Raw genomic sequence first — 19,592 nt, 5'->3', positions numbered from 1 at the left:
ATTTTAATCAAATATATTAATATACATTACATAAATAAAAAGAGATGGAGAGAGCGAAAGAAAATATACGAAGAAAACGAATATAAATTATCAATAATAACTACTCTACACATTCAGTGCATAATATGTAAAAAATAGTTTATTAACATATAATTTATTACAAATTAAACGTTCGAATTTTCCACCATGTTGTACTTTGTTCACCGCGTCATCAACAATCCAGTGAAATCATCTTCGGAAGCTTGCGTGGTAAACATTGTTGCGTCACGGTTGATGTTACCAAGAAAAATCGCGCCATGCCAAACATTGTTTTTGGTTTGAGTTTAGTCTGGTTTTCTGGAATTATTACTACTGGAAAAAACTATGCTACAACTCATAACAACACACAATCTCGCGTAGTTACGAGGAAATAAATATTAGTATACTATAGCGAATATTTTATTGTTCGACGCCACTCTTAAATTGTTTTTGTGGTTTATTTAAATACAATATAACGTTAGTTATTATCGTCACGTTAAAAACAAATCCATAAATAACGATTTACGAAATCTAACGTATAACAAGGAAACAAACTATTAACTCTGGAAAACCACCAAAAACTTCAAATGATGTTTGCACAGACCAAAAGATCTAATTAAAATTGGACCATACTCAACAAAAAGCAGCCACTTATAGACCATTTATAATAAAACTTCAAATCAAACGAAAGTGAATTTGAATATAAATTGCCGCACAATGAATTCGGACATTTAAAGATTCATAAAGTTTAGAAAATGTTGTGAAAATAACATAATACAACCCCTAATCTCTCAGCCAAACCGTTTAGAGTGATACAAGACAAAACTTATTCTACAATAAAAGAATATAAAGGAGGTGTACCGCGAGAAAGTGTATAGGCCAATCCTTTACCTACTTTACACATACGATATATCACAAATGGAAAATATCATCATAACTAACTTTGCTGATCATATGTAATATACAAACCCAATGTTATTCATTAACCACAATATAATCATGTTGTTACATATTAAATATAGTAAAATACTTCATAGATTAATAATATATTTGAAGACGTGTAACTATTATAAATATGTTTAAATTGTTTGTTCTCTATTTAATTCGATAACTACCTTGCTTTCTTTTATACAGCACTAAAATTAGTTGTACCTAGAAGCATATTTTCAAAATGTTATTTAAAGTTCAACAATAAACTTATTTTTAATTTTATGGGAGAACCATTTTATTAGAACAATTTCCGTGAATAATCTATATTCTCGTAGAGAATGTAATAATAATAATAATACTTGTTTGTGTATTTGTAATGGTATATTTATATTATACTGTATTTATAACACATCCTACACAAATCTTAAACATAGAACAAAAATAAAATTAAAAAAAAACAATATAGAAATACATCGGAAAATCCATTAGAAAAACAAAATATATACGATTTTCACGATCATACACTATAGCTATTACTACTATATGATCTTTGAGACTTCTCTTAATAATATCAATCATTACATTTTTATACATCGAGTTTCTTTATGTATTTGTTGCTTTCTTTTTTGTTGATATTGTTGCTTATTCTCATGCTGCATGATGCATATATATATATATATATATATATATATATATATATATATATATATATATATATATATATATATATATATATATATAGTATAAAAGAAAGTCGCCTTTTCTGTCCCTATATCCCTATGTGCGCTTAAATCTTTAAAACTACGCAACGGATTTTGATGCGGTTTTTTTCAATAGATAGAGTGATTCAAGAGGAAAGTTTATATGTATAATACATGCATAATATACTAAGGCAACATTGCTAATTTTAGAGGTTTCTAACGTGATGTCGTAAATTAACCTATTTTTTTAGGCTTATTTAGCAATTAGCAAAAACGCTGCCTAACCCTACGAGTTAGATCAAATTAATGTACTACAGTATTGTACACCATAAAAAGGTCTACAAAAAAGTCCGCGATGGTATATGTTTATCTTTTAGGGATAACCCACATTAACCATTTTTATTGTTTACTTTTTACGTGAGAAAATGGCTTATTTACGAAGCTATTTTAAGCAATACGGCATTAATCCTTATCGAATTAAGTACCTTAAATACAGTGTGCAATTAATATAGGTCAATATGGTTCCTTACAGTATGTAAATTAAACAAATATTTTCGGAGATATTACAAATTTAAAATTTGCGTTTAAAAATGTGTAATGTAATAAAAATTGTATGAATTTAGATATTCCAAAGATAGCAGGAAATCTTCATAGTAAGTATAAGGGAAGAGGAATTGTTTTACCCCAAATTTAATGCGTGCAGGCCAAGGGCAGTAATGAATGAACCAAAAATACTGGATCGATTTTAATCATGTTTTCATTGAGTGACATAGGCATATATATTTTATGCCCGTGCAAAATCGGAGCGGGCCGCTATGTTTTTATATACAACGTTCATATTTTTTCTGTAGTGTATTTAATTTAGTATCAGCATTGCACCCATGCTAAGCCGGGACGGGTCGCTAGTATATATATAATAAAACGGAGAGAGGATGAGAATAAGCGACAATATCAAAAAAAAGCAAGCAAATATATATATATATATATATATTGAATTATTCTGATTAATGACAAAAATTGAGATTTTGAGGTATTTAACGAATTCTGCTTGAGGAATCGGGCAACCGTTAAATGATATAATTAGGCCTTTAAAAAAGGAATAATGAAAAAGATGGAAAAGAGTTGTAGAAAATTATGGAAAATATTTTGGTCAATTTTTTTACATGAAAACTGTTCAGTATATATGTAAACACCTCATATATCTAGAAAGTGAGAGAATACCTTTACCTACTACTATCCTATTTCTGGTTATTATTTGCAGTTCCACTGGTAGTTCCAGAAGTGCCTTTGCTCATTCTGATTTTACTCAGATCAGCATAGTGTGCTAAAATTAGCTATTACAACCTGAACCCTTGAACAGTACAATATTTCGAGTGCAGACTACTCACCAGTGTCTTTTAATTACCACTTGTTCAGATGGACATACAACGTGATTTTACCATTTTGATTGCCTATAACTTTGCTCAGAGAAAAGATAAGTAAGTGACTAATAATGAGTAAATAAATTTCGTGACGAATATTATTTTTAAGATATTAAGATGTTAAGAAAAGGTCTGGTGCTGTTAAATCCGGAGATCTGGCTGGCCATGCTAAATCGCCACTTCGCGAAATTAGTCTTCGTGGAAAAACGTCATTCAATAATTGAGTTGTTGAACGAGTCCTTGCTCTTCCATTTCAGGCACAAGACTCATTTCGAATCATGTCTTGCTACCGTTCAGCAGTAATAGTAACTGAAACACCTTAATCATTTTCTAAAAATAGGGACTAATGATACTTCCAACATGAATACCACACCATACAGCTGTTTAGGGGATGCAATGAGGTTTCATGAATTCAAGATGAAAAGAAGAAAATGGACTTCATCGTTCATTATCAATTTAGACGAAAAATCTTCAATTTCACCAGACAGCCTTAAGATTGCATTATTGTAGTCAACTCGTTGATCAGGATCTCTCGGTAGCAAAATTTTTGACTAATTGAATTTTGCAACACTATCACGCACCAGAGCCACATTTTCAGGGTTACGAGACGTCCGTCGTCTTCCAGAACGAGCCCTGTCTGTTGTCGTACCGTACTCTCGAAAATTCGTATATAAACAATAAATTGTGGTTTTGTGAGGCGCAGGACGATTAGAATATTTTTGACGCAATTTCCGCTGAGTGGCAATAATGCAACGATTATATTCAATAAATATTGTCACCATTTCTGCTCGTTCTTGTGGCATCTACACAGTTTAGCCATAAAGCGAAACTGGGCTAAACGTCACATAACCAAGATGACGCGCAATGAAAATGATAGCGGGACTTTTGCTCCACCTGTTATGATCCGATACACGTTTTGGAAATGCTAGAAAATACTAAATTCAGATAAGTAGTTAACCACAAAGCGCGTATCGATGCCAAAACCCAACCTATATCAGTTTTTCCCAGTAATATCTAAGCCAAAATGTAATTATAATTAATTCCTCAATCTAATATCAGATATCCTTTATGGTTAATGAATTTCAAGTGCTTGAACTCAACCGAAAATCATAATTAATTTTAGAAAAATAAATATTACATTCATGGGGAGTAAGCGACCTCAAAATTCATCATATCTAAATTATTATTGTTGGTAATCAGTTGAGTTAATATTTATCGGTTCGCGTAAATTTGTTATTTGATGTCCCACCACAGTAATATAGACCTGGCGCCAGATAACACCAAACGGAGACTTCATATTGGTAATTTCGTTACGTGTTTTCCGAGAAATTGGGAAAAAATCCTCATTAAAGATAAGATAGCGAATGAATATATGTTGTGTAAAAGTATATGATACATTTTAGGTGCCAATATGTTTTTAGATCCACTCCACTCGATGACTCAATTAGTTTTAACCGATATAACCGATATCAAAAAAGGAGAGGTTCTATGTTCTATGTGTTCTATATATATATATATATATATATATATATATAATAACTAATTATCTCTGAACTTCTTTGTACCTAAAGGAACAATTTGGGTATGATCAATGTTACTATCACCAAATGTTTGTGACAAAAATTGTTTCAGTTATGTTTAAATAAATAAAAAAGTAAACTGATTTTCAATTAAAACAATATCAATATATTGATAAAATGTTAACGAATACTGTATAGTGTTCTGGTTAAGACTTATTTAAATTATTTAATGTTTCTACTGCACTTCGAATGTCTTTATTTGATGGCACAAAAGAAATATATATTTCCATCAGTCATAATCTTATGATTCTGTGTATTCATAATATTATTACAGTGTGACAGCACGAGATCCTTTGAACATATAAATCCTCCAAGAAACAACAAGACAACCTCCAAAACAAGAAATATTCTTGTGAAGTTACTATATACTTTGAAGCATCTGCTCAATAAAAAAAAATACTTTTTGAGAAGTTATATTGCTATTAATGGACCCGAAAAAACCGTTGGCATTAATGTATCCCCCTGCAGGAGGCTATGTATATATCGAAATGTGTAATATATGACGGAAGCTTATTTATTCTTTTCATGGCAATCTATGTGTTGTTTTTGCCCGAATATTAAAATTAATTCTGTTGAATTCTGTTTATTCAGTAAAAGAAAGAATATCCAAGAAAGGAAATTTTCTCCAAGCCGATATACCTAAATTTCCACTGAACTGTTTGTTTAGAGCAAAAATTAGCATCAGTCTAATGTTTTTGGAAGGTACTCTCAAAACGATATATGCTTCGAAATATGTTGTGAAACTATAGTTCGATTAATTGTCATATAATATGAATGATCAGGCCCCACCCAAGTTGCACCAGCCAATTGAAAACTATTAATTACGCAGAGAAATTTCAGAACAATGTCCAACCATCGGATTTAACAGTTTTTTTACATTAATAATTCACATTTTGATCAATAGAGAGCGATGGCCAACATTCGTGCAAGTACCTAATAATCACTACATAGTATAAAACAAAGTCGCCTTTTCTGTCCCTATATCCCTATGTGCGCTTAAATCTTTAAAACTACGCAACGGATTTTGATGCGGTTTTTTTTAATAGATAGAGTGATTCAAGAGGAAGGTTTATATGTATAATACATGCATAATATACTAAGGCAACATTGCTAATTTTAGAGGTTTCTAACGTGATGTCGTAAATTAACCTATTTTTTTAGGCTTATTTAGCAATTAGCAAAAACGCTGCCTAACCCTACGAGTTAGATCAAATTAATGTACTACAGTATTGTACACCATAAAAAGGTCTACAAAAAAGTCCGCGATGGTATATGTTTATCTTTTAGGGATAACCCACATTAACCATTTTTATTGTTTACTTTTTACGTGAGAAAATGGCTTATTTACGAAGCTATTTTAAGCAATACGGCATTAATCCTTATCGAATTAAGTACCTTAAATACAGTGTGCAATTAATATAGATCAATATGGTTCCTTACAGCATGTAAATTAAACAAATATTTTCGGAGATATTACAAATTTAAAATTTGCGTTTAAAAATGTGTAATGAAATTAAAATTTGTATGAATTTAGATATTCCAAAGATAGCAGGAAATCTTCATAGTAAGTATAGGGGAAGAGGAATTGTTTTACCGAAAAAAATAAAACAAATGCGTGCAGGCCAAGGGCAGTAATGAATGAACCAAAAATACTGGATCGATTTTAATCATGTTTTCATTGAGTGACATAGGCATATATATTTTATGCCCGTGCAAAGTCGGAGCGGGCCGCTATGTTTTTATATACAACGTTCATATTTTTTCTGTAGTGTATTTAATTTAGTATCAGCATTGCACCCGTGCGAAGCCGGGGCGGGTCGCTAGTTAAAAATAAATTCAAAAATATTCATTATATTAAAATATTTTCATGAAATAAATCGTATGTATTTCGTATTTAGACAAAAGAACGAGCATATGAAAAATAAGAATCAGTTACTTCAGAATCAGTTAATCTTACTAATTAAATATTTTCTTTGTACTATATTAAAAGATTTTGGATTCTGAGTCAGACGTGATGACTCCATATGATAAATATTTTTATAAGAACTAGTCATGGTGTATTCCTGCCATTATTATTTAAATATAATACGTTTCAATAGTTTTACACTATTGTTGAATATTATTTTTGTATTGACCTTCAATCAAGTCAATAGTTGAAAGTTGGTGCCTTCATACGTATGTGTATTATCTTTTAAGCCGATAGATAAGTAACTACATATTGTTGTTAACAGTAACCACAGAAACCGCACGATCATGTTAAATAAACAATATTTAACGCTCATGCATGTAAAGGATGCAACACAATCAGCGGTCAGCTCTATTTAGATTATCACAAAAATAATAAGATTAACACATTGTACTCGATCTTCTATAACAAAAGATAAGATCGCGGGAAATTTGGATTCAAAAAAAAGTTTTTTTTCATTTCATTCATTCGGACGTTTTTATGTCTAACAATAAACTTGTCTGTTTGGGGACTATGACATCACAAATCAAAAACAAATCATTTTAGTAAATTTATTTCATCCGTCATACAAGATTTATTTCATTCATTCTACTAATATATTAGATAATATAAAATTACCATACTATAGGTAACGGTATAAAAATATTTAAATAATCCTACCTTGAAAATTTAACCTTTTTTGGATTTTACTCTGAATAACTATTCTGTACATTAAAAAAGAAACTTTTAGGCTTGAATGTTCATTTCTCTTTCTCTCTCCATTTAGTTTAAGATCTCTATTTTCTTTTGTGCAGGTGAAGCTAACAGATTTATTTATATGCCCTGTCTAATATTTAAAAAATATCATACAGTGTCCGTGGTGAAAGTATCAGAAATGAGTTTAGCCACCAAAAGGGGAGGAAGAAAAGTTTCTTAATATGCTTAAAAACTTAAAATCTTAAAATTAACTTAAAATTTGTAATTGTAAATAGATAAATAAGTTTAGGTAGGTATTAAGCTAAATTATGCGCATATAGTACATATAGCAGAATGGCTAAATAAGGTTTTTGTTTATTTTTATTTAGTTATTACAACGATTATTATGTACAAATTTTATTATAAAATGTTTTTTGTGTTAACATCAAAGTTTGATTATTTTTTAACTTTTTGTGAGCTCCTTATTTATTTTTTGAAGCCGTTTCAATTTTTTTGTTAAAAATATTTAATTTTTCTCATTTTAGTGTTAGATATTTACTCAATATATTGCGCATTTATTTTATTTCATATTACAATTGATAGGCCAAGTAAAGATGCAGGAATCAAACCTGAAACCTCCGTTAGGAAGTTAGACGCTTTAACCATTATACCATAGAAGCAGCAGTCAACAATATTTCTATGAGATCTTATATGCTACAGTTAGTGCTTAAAAAGCAAACTGAATGGCTTTTGTACTGAACGACTTGCGATTTTCTCGCGCATCATCTCAGCGTTCACATTATACACATATATATATATATATATATATATATATATATATATATATATATATATATATATATATATATATATATATCTGATTATTTAAATAAAAAATATGTGAAAACTTTGTGAAATGCCTGTGAAATTTGAGCATTTCCCTTGACTCAAGATCCTGACTTAGTTCCAATGGAACTACCTCAAAAGTGCACTCTTTCGAATAAAAAAAGAATTTTGAAAATCGGTACATAATTGACGGATAAATCGGCGAACATACATTAAAAATATATATATATTTAATGACTTATTAAATATTAACAAGTTTATCTGCAAGAAATCGAAAGTAAACCGAACAATTCACAAACATTCTGAACACTTCAAGATCCCCAAACGCCTCCCTAAGTCGGTCTCATTAAATTCCTAAATTAATTATGATGTTATCAATTACGTAAGCGACAAAAATAAGCTCCAGAATATCACAGTGAAAAAAGATGAGTTAACGGCACCGAAGAATTCGCGGTAAAACGCTGAATATTAACAATCCGAAAAATTGGTGAATCCACCTACCGAAACTGAGTTCGGAAATCCTAATCGTTGCAAAACATCGTATCGGATACCGTCGTTCGACTACCGATGGCCGAAAAAACTAGCACGCCCATCTATTTATCCCGGGAAATACCGGAGATTTCGAGCGATATGTCGAAAATCCAATTTGGATGGATTGTACTAGTTTTTTTTTTATTTTTTCGGTAGAAATTGATCTTCAATTACTTTAAATACGGTTGATTAAATGATTAAAAAATCGAATAAAAAACAATGTATGGTATTGAAACGTGATTACAAAGATTTCTTCAAAAACTAGCGGGAATTTTAATGTTTTCTTTTGCAAAGTATTCCTTAAAGGATTCTTTTAACGATTACAAGTAACAATATAACAGGTCAATTAAAAAGTCTCCGGCCTGATACATAGATGGCGCTACTAGAATTAAATCCATATGTTTTTTAGTTTGCTGTAAGCCTCAAAAGATGCGTGTATAAATTTGACAGCTGTCAAATCATTAGTTTGTGAATTATAGCATTTTGAGTGAAGCTAATGAATAACTTTAGTTATTGTGAAACAAAATGAGTAAAAAGGAATTTCGCGTGTTGATAAAATATTGCTTTTTGAAGGGAAAAAATACAGTTGAAGCAAGAACTCGGCTTGATGCCGTATTTCCGGACATTGCCCCAGGAAAATCAACCATCATGTATTGGTATGCTAAGTTTAGACGAGGTGAAATGAGCACCGAAAACGGTGAACGTAATGGACGCCCAAAAGAGGTTGTTACCGACGAAATGATTTTGAATGACCGTAAATTGAAATTGAATGAAATAGCAGACACTCTAAAGATATTAACTGAAAACGTGTACATCATATCATTCACGAATATTTGGGTATGAGAAAGCTCACTTTTGACCAAAAACAACGACGAGTTGATGAGTTTTTGCATCGATATGTGACAATGGGTGAAACATGGCTCCATCATTTCACTCCGAAGTTCAATCGACTAAATCATCGTACTACAAAAATGGTATCGAAAAGTTGAAGGGTTGCTATAATCAGTGTATTACCCTTGAAGGAAAGTATGTTGAATAAAAAAAACTAATTTTGTCAAAAAAATGTGTTTTACTATATATATATATATATATATATATATATATATATATATATATATATATATATATATATACCACTCCAACGGAACATTTTCTCCTCTGGGCTAAACCATTCATTGAGTCATTTTTTCTTCAAAATCGCCTTCAAATTCGCCGCCAAAATATCTTCAAAAAGTGCTACTTCGCAAGCACGTGCTCCATTAATGCGAAAAGGTGGTAGTCGGATGGAGCCAGTTCTGGAGAGTAAGATGGGTGCGATAACAAAAGCTCTTCCAAGCCATTTTAACTTCTCCACGAGTTGCTTTTTTACAAATTAATTTATTACTACTGCTCTGTTGTACTTTCATTAACACACAAGAAAGGAGAGTACGGGATTAATACATCAGTATGTATTTCACAAATTAAATTAAAACCAAACTATTTAAGATAAAGTTAAGAATACTCTAATATTCTAAAGAAGTTCATGTGGTTTGGTTCGCTTCAATATTCTGATTTCCTGCTTGTTGTACAGTAATTGTATTGCTTCCACGTTACTGTGATTTAGCAACCTTATTTCATGTTTTAAGACGAAATCATCGTACAGCTTTTCGTTGGTTACGTAACGATAAGCATTGGTCATAATCGTAGAATCTTGTTTTGAGTGCGTTGCATTACTAGTTAGTACAACCCATTATTTGCACCCCTAGATCCAAATTGGATTTATGATTGAGTGATGAGCCAGTTCCTTTGACTTTATGCCAAGTTAAGAGTATCTTTCGACTAACCAGTACAGTTACTTGACTTTGAGTCTAATCTGCTCTGCTTTTTGTCTAATATGATTTGTCCAATTTAACTTACCATCGAGACGTATTCGGAGGTATTTAACAGATTTTTCTTGAGGAATCGGACATCACTCAAGTAATATAATTAGAGTTTTATCATTTCACCGCAACGCAAAATTAACATGGACAGATTTGGACCCATTAAGCTGTATTTTCCAGTTTCTAGTCTATTTGTAGATCTTGTTGAATGCTACTTATACATTTTCTACAACACTAGCCAGAGATACATCTTTTGCCCTGATATCTGTGTCATCGGCAAATGTTCCGAATACTGTTCCTTTTACTGTTGGGATATCTTCAGTATAGAGCATATATAGGAGTGGTCCTATGTACACTACCCTGTAGAACTCCAGTCGAAATAGGTTTGTGTTGATAAAACTCCTTCATACCAAACTCTAAATTTTCTTTCGAAAAGATCTGATGCCAACAGTCGACAGTACTTCAACGATAACAATTTGCTCATTTTGTAGATTAATTCCAAAGGCCATATCCGGTCAAAAGCTTTTGAGACGTCCAGGAATATTGCAGGGTAGTGTTTCTTCTCTTCGAATGCCTTTTCAACAACCACTCTTACTCAGCGCACTTCGTCTTGTCTATTATCGAGTGGTGATTTCAAAATCCAAATTAGAAATCCGGTAATTCTATAAATATTTTAATACGTTTTATCAGCAGTTTCTCAAATAAATTTGATATCGCAGGTAGCAGCCAAATAGACCTGTACGATCCAACTTGTTCTGCTGGTTAGTCAGGTTCGATTCAAATATGACATCCTTTCTTGCCTTTCCCATCATTTAATTGATACAGCACCCTTTCTCCAACATTTCGATATTTCCAATCGTTTATTGCGACTCGGCTCACTTTTATGTCGGGTTATCACTTAACTTCTGCAATTCCGCACCTTCAAACGTTTCGTTTCAAGCCTTATGCTCACCCCTTTGTTTTGATGTTGAAATCATCACATTTGTTAGTGATTAATTATTTATTATTCCAGAAACCAGCTTTGCTTATGCTTTTCTAACATGACGAAATACGAAGAACGAAAAATATTGATATTTTTGGCCGATATTTTTGTTAGCATATATTTTTCGAAATGATCTTAAACATATTTTTTATCCCTTGAAATATTTTTGATAAAATTAAGTACCAATCATAAAGGTTTAATGTATTTTGGTGTTCAATTTTAAAGATTTCATATCTCTCTTATATATCGATCTAGATATTTTTTGTAAAATATCGATATTTTCCTTAGTTATTGCAACAAAAATAGTTATATCTATATTTTCTTAAAAATATTGGTAAAAAGAAGACTTTAAAATATAACAAAAACAACTATAACTCCAAAAATAATTTAAATTTTGGAAAATTATTTTAAGGGTGTATTCTTAAAGGAATAAGCTTGGAAAACATAAAATAAAAACGATTATTCAAATTTCTAGACCATAATAGCCCCTTAAATACCCCAACTGATTGTAGATCGATAACATTTTCTATTAGTTTTTTTAAATATATTAAAGTCTCCTTTTTACCAACGAGGATTTATCTGGACTGGACCTACAGTTTAAAGTGGACTCCGAACCACCCTATATATAATATACTCTTAGAAATCACCCCAGAAGAAATCCGGTCTTACCCAGCCTGGTTACTGGCGTGACTGGGATCATATTCCTTGTCGGATTTTGCACTCTTGTCTAGGACAATCACATATGTTAAACAATCACAAACATAAATTTACGACCATGCCCCAGCAGGATTCGAATCCGCGACTATCGCAACAGTAGGAGGACCGTCTGTCGCCTTTATCATAGCTCCAACCAAGCCGAATTTTCTATTAGTATATTCAAATATAAGTCAATATACTGTTCACTCTATATTATTCTTGGAAATACCGGAAATTTCGAACGGTATGCTGAAAATCCATTCAAACCCTCGTCTCGCGAAAGTTCGAAATGGTATTGTCTGGTTTTTTTTTTTGGTAAAAGTAGACCTTTAATTACTCCACATACGATGGTGATTAATTGTTTAGGAAATTCGGAAAGGCCGACCATGTTTATGCAATTGTAACGTAGATATTTTTAATACATACAGGGTTTTTTTTGTTTTCTCCGCACTGTTTACATTAATTTATTTTTGTTCTATGTTTAACGAAATATTGGGTAACCCACCATGAGTAACTTTATTTTCATAGGAAAATTTTCTTTGAATATGTAAATTAAAAACAGATCCGTACAAGACCAGTGACATTATTTTAAATGATTTATGACATTGTTACTAGTCGTTTCCGACTAACCTACACTTTGTCTTTAAGATAACTTAAATCTAGGTATATAACTAGGAGGACCCATCGGCCCTATCTGAGGCCCTGGTGAAATAATGTTTATACATGTCACTACTGTATTTTTAATATATGCACCTCACTACACAACACTACTCAAGATCAGATGGCTTGATTCTTTTGAATCTGTGTCCTGTTCTGGTGGTATCCAAAAGTTGCAATATTTCAATATTAATATGAGAATGGAGTCTTTCCTCATGCCCCCTTGCAATTCTCTTGTTTTCTTGACTGACGGTGGGTATGTGAAAGTCTCGATGTAAGTAATCAGTCCTATAGTATTTGGGTGCACCCATAATATCTCTCACGACTTTGTTCTGAAAAATTTGTATTTTTTTAATGTTACTCTTTGCAGAACATTCTCATTATTGAACTCCGTATGTCCATATAGGTTTCAATATTTGCTTATATAATAGCAATTTATTATGTACTGATAATTGTGATTTTCCTCCAATTAGCCAGTACATTTTCCTATATTTCAATTCCAGTTCTTTTCTTTTCTTTTTATATGTTCCTTCCAGCGAAGTTTCGCAACAAGATTCATTCCGAGATATTTAGTGTTGCTATATGGAATGATAGTATTAGTACACTTCCTTGTGGTACACCTGCTTTGGCTTCTTTTATTGTAGAATAAGCTTCTTCTTGTTTAACTCTAAACATTCTGGAGGTAATGTACGATTTTAATAGTTCGGTGTGTTATTTTGGTAGCATTTTCTGTAGTTTATGAACAAGGCCTTCATGCCAAACCTTATCGAAGGCTTCTGCTACATCTAAGGATAGAGCTGAGCATACTTTTTTACTTTTGTAGGCTTTTTCTAACATCTGTTATTCTGTGAACCTAGTCATTTGTTGAATGCTTGTTAATGAACCCAAACTGGTGTGTTGCTATTAGGTTTGTTCTCTCTAATAGATATATATGACAAATATTTTATCATAACGTTTTTTTCTCAAAATTTAATGGCATTTTCATAGTCATAAAAAGCAAAATGTTGTTTCTAAATAATTAAGAACTATACCATACAGATGAATAACCAACATGTTTTATTACGAAACATCATCAAAGCTTCGGTTTTGATAAATAGTTCTTTTATTCTGCCATGCATAATAAAAAAACCCATGATTTTATATTTTTAATGGAAAACTGTTTGAACAATTGATTTTCTGTGTAAAGATTATCGATTGTTTATTCACAGTCTTTATCAATGACACCATTTATTTAGGTTATTTTTATTTAAAGAAATTTCCCCAGATAGCTCCAATTCATAATTATAAATCAGTTCAACTGTTTATTTTAAATTCGGTATCTTTAAAAAATAAATTATCATATTAGGTACTTACGTGTATTCTTATTATTTTTTCACGTTAAAAACAATTTTATCTAGAAAATTTGGTTTTATATACATTAAGTAAAGTATTTCCTACAACATTCCCCGTCTTTCTTGCAACATAGCGATACTTTGTTCAAATAACCATGTTGGTTTGACAGCGATTCATCCATTTTCGGCATTTCTTCAGCATTTCCAACTTTATTTGGATAATGTTGAATGACTACTTAGTTCAATGTTTTAGTGCAACTCTATATTTGAACCCCATAAGTGCAAATAGATTTATTTTAGGTCAAGTTGTATCTTCCAACTAACCTGTACAGTTTTTTGATTTTGAGTCCTATTATAATTAATTTAAAGAATGTAATGATTTCCTTATTATTAGTGTTTTTCAATTAAATCACATTAAATAACATTTTTTAATTAATTTGATTTAATGTTAATTAGAATTATCAACTGGTGAGGTTGAAATTTAACCCAACTCCATTATATATACACGTTTATTTGATTCCAACCTAATTAATAATTTCATTTACGTCATTGGGTTTATTTTATACCATGCATTATGGATATTAATGAACGGATATGAATTATTTTTGTATTATCAAATATTTACGATTAAATAAATAGATAAATCACTAAATTGACCATATGCAATAAATTTGATAGCTAACTACGTTTGCTGCATTTTTACTTTTTTTAAAATAGGGTTAATAAATGTATTAACATAGTATAACATAGTTCTTTATTTTAAAAAACCTCAAAATTTTGATAACATTATTATATCTGATATGAAAATGATGTGGGTTTTGGTATTACTATTTCAATTTGTTAATTATTATTAATTTCTAAAACTATGAACTTATTAATATCACGTCAATTATTATTATTTTATTTTCAACGCCTACTACTTATTTGGTTTATTATGTAGTTTTTGTTACTGTCGCTTTTTCCTATCAACCAAAACTTTCTTAAATTATAGCTATGTTGTTTTTTGAAAGAAATCTGAAGCAAAAACGCTATTGTTTCGTATAAAACAACGTTACCAGTCGGAACATATTACTGGTTCTGTGTCTATGTGAAATTTAAATTTCAACTGTTTTATAATTATAGTAATTACTTATTGGGATTTGCCCAATTTCTCAAAAACCAGCAAAATGTGGCGGTTCTAATTCATTATAGCATTTCAAATATGATCCTAACCGTAAAGGTTTAACAACGGGGAAGTCCCAACGATCAAATAAAAAAAACAGATGTTTTATGTTTATTTTCGTTATAAGAAAATATAGTTTCAGTTTCTGTAGAGAAGAGAGGAACCCGTCCCGTAATTTACTTAATTATGATATTTGTATTAATTCTTTCTCTTTACGGAGGTTAGGGATATCGAAAAACTATCAATGCATCGATATATATTGCAAAAAATATCGATATTTTTCCGTCGATATTTCTTCCGAACTTTTTTCCTTATTTGGACTTAATTTTAAAGGTTTAGTTTAGTGCATTTTATTTTTTACTATAAATTTATTAACAATATCTATGTCCCGTTCAATAAAACAGAGAACTCACCACATATAAATTTATGATGTCAAAACGTCAAACGTCGTTTAGTTCATTTTGGCTTTGACATATAACTAAATTCTTATCTAAATAAAAGGGTGATACACTGATAACGACCCTCCAACTTTTCGATATCATTTTTGTAGTACGATTTGTCATGTGCTCAAAATAGGCCTCAGTTTCGGCGATCATCTCGTCATTCGACGAAAATTTCTTCCCAGTGAGCATTATTTTGTGATCTGAGAACAGGAAATAGTCGCTGGGGGCCAGATCTGGAGAATACGGTGGATGAGGAAGCAATTCGAGGCCTAATTCATGGGTTTTTAACTCGGTGCATTGTCTTGGTGAACCAGCACTTTCCTTTTCTTCAAATACGGCAGTTTTTCGGAGAATTATTCCATGCGCAACCCAAAATACAAACTCCATCAGCTTGCCAGCCGACTGTTGCGTTTTTCCACGCCTTAGAGCGGGTTCATCGTATGCAGTCCACTCGGATGATTGTCGATTGGACTTCGGAGTGAAATGATGGGGCCATGTTTCATCCATTGTCACATATCGACGCGAAAATTCGGGTTTAATACGCTTGATCATCTTCAAACATTGCTCCGAATCATCAACTTGTTGTTTTTGGTCAAAAGTAAGCTCGCGCGGCCACAAAGCTTTCTTATACGCAAATATTCGTGAATGATATGATATACTGGTTCAGTTAATTTCTTTGTTAATCTTTAGAGTGTCTGATATTTCATTCAAAATCATTTTGTGGATTTTTTAAATGTTTTCGTCGGTAATAACCTCTTTTGAGTGTCCACACTTCGTTCACCGTTTTTGGTGCTCATTTCACCACGTCTAAACTTAGCATACCAATTCTTGATGGTTGACTTTCCTGGAACAGTGTCCGGAAACTCGGCATCAAGCCAAGTTTTTGTTTCAACTGTATATTTTCCCTTCAAAAAGCAATATTTTATCAACACGCGAAATTCCTTCCACTTTTATCTTAATAACAAGTTGCTTCACTCAAAATACTATAATTCACAAACTAATGATCCGACAGCTGTCAAAGTTTTGCACGCATCTTTTGAGGCTTAGGGCTAAGTAAAAAACATATGGATTTAATTCTAGTAGCGCCATCTATGTGTTAGGCCGGCGACTTTTCAACTAACTTGTTAATACATCTAATGTCTAACTGCAGTTAATAATACACTCAAAATAGTTTAAGTTAGGGTTGTGTTTTATTATATTTATATTGAACTCTTTTCCATCCCACCTATGACGTTATATTATTGTATTTCTCCTAAGTTTCTTTTGTTACTATCTGTATTCCTATCTTTTGGTACAACTAAGTTTAAACTTGTTGGGACCAGTGCACTACGGTATAGTGCATTGTTCATAACAAACACTTATGGTTCCTTCTAATTTTTTAAGTGTTAATGCCTAAGCCACAGCAAAAACATATTATACTTTTTTTCTCCATTGAAGTCGCCCTCGGACTTGCAGGAAAACATTAACTCTACGTCAAGAATAAAACCATTCCTGTTTTCAGTGTAAAGAATAAAATATCAGATGTTATTCTAATATTTACCTTTTTTCCGTCAGCTTTTGGGGTACCTAGCTGTATCTAATGGTTTCAGAATTTCAAATAATTAACAGAGTATTAATAAGCAGCCATTTGAACTTTATTAACACAAACGAGATGATAAAACAACGTCTGCCGATTTATTTTTAAGAATTTTGCAGAAATTTGACAACCATTAACTACTTTTAGGACGTATCAGAGCGCTTTGTATCTCCTTTCAATTAGAATATAGATCTTGATGACGTAAGTTCGCTGTTATTTTGAATAGATTATACTTTTTTAAATGTTTAGAGATTATCGATATCTTTATATGTTAATATATCAATGTTTTACTTTTTTCTTAAAAATATCGATATATTTTTTCCGATATATTTTAGAAAATATTGATATAGAGAAATATCGAAAAAATAAACAAAATATCAATTATATGCAAAAAATAGTCACCACATTGTGAAACACAAACGGAAAAATTTTCAAAATCCATTCAAAATAAATGAAAGAATAAGAAGTAAAGCTAAACCAATAAGAAAAAAATTTGCTTTTCCATATCTCTGTAAAAGGTAATTCTGAACCTTTTCGTGCAATTATTATCCATATTATAAATACAAGTAAGCTATACTATAAATACAAGTAACATATTTTTAAGAAATATCCCTGATATTATTAAAACTAGCGTTGGGAACAATCGACTGAAAACAGTCTAAACAGTCGATAGTCAAAAAACTAGCGACTGAAAATAGTGATTACTATGCACGGTTCGACTGTTTTTATCAATTCGTGATATCAGACGAAGATGTACCAACCCTTTCCTGAATAAATTGTGAAAGAGGAAAGGACGGAAATAATTGCTTGAAGCAGTTAATATGCTAATATTTTCCAACGGTAGTATAAGCGAGACGGAGATGTACATATTCCCTCACGTACTAACTTTAACATAGAATAAGAGAAACGTAATTACTGAATACTATTAACTAGCAATTAATAATTTAATTTTAAAAGAAGTAGGATTATTGCTCTGTGGATCTGTAAAAAGCAATGGAATTTTCCTATCTAAATAATTTCTTTCTAAATGAAATGATACCCTACAAATGTTTTATAGTATTTTAGTATGTTAGTTGCCATTCTTAAATAAATATACACAACACAGTAAAACTTAAACTTTAAAGCTTTATTTATTATTGAACGGAAATATTTTTTAACAAAAATCGAGAGAGTAATCGAAATATTAACAATCTTGAAAAATATCGTTCAAAAATGCTGCTATATTAATATACAATATATTGTTATTTACAAGCAAACTACCAAAAAAATTATAAAACTATATGTGTTATCACTACATAGTATAAAACAAAGTCGCCTTTTCTGTCCCTATATCCCTATGTGCGCTTAAATCTTTAAAACTACGCAACGGATTTTGATGCGGTTTTTTCCAATAGATAGAGTGATTCAAGAGGAAGGTTTATATGTATAATACATGCATAATATACTAAGGCAACATTGCTAATTTTAGAGGTTTCTAACGTGATGTCGTAAATTAACCTATTTTTTAGGCTTATTTAGCAATTAGCAAAAACGCTGCCTAACCCTACGAGTTAGATCAAATTAATGTACTACAGTATTGTACACCATAAAAAGGTCTACAAAAAAGTCCGCGATGGTATATGTTTATCTTTTAGGGATAACCCACATTAACCATTTTTATTGTTTACTTTTTACGTGAGAAAATGGCTTATTTACGGAGCTATTTTAAGCAATACGGCATTAATCCTTATCGAATTAAGTACCTTAAATACAGTGTGCAATTAATATAGATCAATATGGTTCCTTACAGCATGTAAATTAAACAAATATTTTCAGATATTACAAATTTAAAATTTGCGTTTAAAAATGTGTAATGTAATAAAAATTGTATGAATTTAGATATTCCAAAGATAGCAGGAAATCTTCATAGTAAGTATAGGGGAAGAGGAATTGTTTTACTCCAAATTTAATGCGTGCAGGCCAAGAGTAGTAATGAATGAACCAAAAATACTGGATCGATTTTAATCATGTTTTCATTGAGTGACATAGGTATATATATTTTATGCCCGTGCAAAGTCGGAGCGGGCCGCTATGTTTTTATATACAACGTTCATATTTTTTCTGTAGTGTATTTATTTTAGTATCAGCATTGCACCCGTGCGAAGCCGGGGCGGGTCGCTAGTATTTCATATAAATCTATGCAAGCATAAATTGGGTACATTTTTGTCAAGGTCGCGGC

General features: G+C 31.2%; 1 protein-coding gene across 1 annotated transcript in view; it reads left to right on the top strand.

Moving 5' to 3' along the window:
• The window catches only part of cact (NF-kappa-B inhibitor cactus), a 113,033-nt gene that overhangs the window by 68,179 nt on the left and 25,262 nt on the right, over positions 1 to 19,592 (top strand). The gene's annotated exons all lie outside the window — the stretch shown is intronic.

This window comes from Rhynchophorus ferrugineus, unplaced genomic scaffold (genome assembly GCF_030347505.1).
Source record: "Rhynchophorus ferrugineus isolate W39M unplaced genomic scaffold, kcgeb_rfMv2 rfM2, whole genome shotgun sequence".
NCBI classification, from domain to species: domain Eukaryota; kingdom Metazoa; phylum Arthropoda; class Insecta; order Coleoptera; family Curculionidae; genus Rhynchophorus; species Rhynchophorus ferrugineus.
The sequence above is the reverse complement of the archived record's forward strand: the minus strand, read 5'-3'. Positions and strand labels throughout refer to the sequence as shown.